This window comes from Morone saxatilis, unplaced genomic scaffold (assembly GCF_004916995.1).
Source record: "Morone saxatilis isolate NCDOM2014 unplaced genomic scaffold, NCSU_SB_2.0 Contig16, whole genome shotgun sequence".
NCBI lineage: Eukaryota > Metazoa > Chordata > Actinopteri > Moronidae > Morone > Morone saxatilis.
Window position 1 is genome coordinate 2,536,634 of NW_023339718.1, and position 1,624 is coordinate 2,538,257.

Here is a 1,624-nt window from a genome sequence, read left to right on the forward strand (position 1 = left end):
GTGCACCCTCAGTCTTCTGAATGTGCAATCCAACCTAACTTCTCGTATCATTATTGTAAGTTTACTTATTCATGTTCTGCTTGGTACAGTGGTTTAACTGCTAAAATTAGCTACACTTAGGAACAAACTGCAAGTGATGCAAAATAATACAATTCAAGTACTTTTAAAAAGATTAAGATAAGATAATTAAAGATAATTAAATTAAATGCATCCCCTCAGACACACATTGGTAGTGATGAATTTAGAAAGATAGGACTGCTGCCATTACAGCTCAGAGTAGAACAACAGAAGCTGCACCATATGTACAATATTATCAATGGGTATGCTCCTCAATACATATGTATATGTGTTCTCAGATAACAATGATCCATACTCAGCATCACTATAAAACAAGGGCCAGTATGCATTCAAGTAAAGTACTTCGGGTGAATAATGTAGCCAGAAGCTCCTTTTTTTATTCACCGGTGGCCTTCTGTCACACAACAAGTCTTCAAATATGAGAGTGGCTTATAGAAGTTAGGTTAGGACTTTTAATGGAACAGGGTAAGAGATTGATAAATCAAAATTACAGGGACATTATTTTAGTTGCTGGAGGCATTTTAGATTTTGTACCACTGCCTCAAAGTCTGAGACTTTCAGGGGCCCTAGACCCTATAACCAGGATTAGATTTGATTAATTGCAATTTTTTAGCATTATGCACTAAAGCACAATATAAAGTGAAACGTTAAGTGGTCATTCAGACCTTAATGCACTGTCTCACCTTAAATACACCTTGCCCAAATTAGGATTCCCTGACTCCAATAACAGGTGATAAACTTGAATGAAGGCTTTAAAATTAAAACCTATGGATGACTTATCCAGATATTACTAACAGAGGTGTACATTAAAACAAGTGTATTGTAACACCTCCAGTAAATGTGTGTGCTTGTTTGATGTATGTGTGAATCTGACAGTGTGACAGTGACAGAGAGAGAAAAGACTGGTCATTAGAGAGACAGAGTGTGATCAATGTCAGTTGTGAACGAGGATGCTGGCTGTCGACAAAATCAGCTCTCTGACAGAATCATGCCGGTTACCATGACAACAGGAGGCAAAAAGAAAGAAGCAGTAAAATGTGGGGACAGAGATTGACTCAATCCTGCTAAAGTTAAACACACATGCAGCAGAATGAGGGACTGACAAAGATTTTTGTCCTCTCTAACCCGTGGAGGCTTTACTGCATGGATGCTGCTCACTACATCCTCAGTGAAGCTGACAGCTCGTCAAGATGAATGACAAGTGCCGGGGCGGGAACAAGACCGTCTGTGAGGGAGGAGGGCGGAGCTGACAACACACGTTCTGTCAAATAAGAGGAAAATATAAAAGCTTTAAAGCAGCAGTAAAGAATACAGTGTTCCATTATTTAACAGAAAGACACATTGACAACTGAAGGCTTCGGTAAGACTGAGGCATTATGTTCACAATGCTATGGAATACTGTGAAAAGGATGTTGTTTAACCCTTTATAGGGCACTCATTGAAATACTTGGACATTTAAAATTTCAACCCTGGAGTGTTATTGGTGGATATAAGAAGAATATTTTTCAGTTTTGATTTTTTGAAAAAGTTCAGTTTTAGGCTGAAA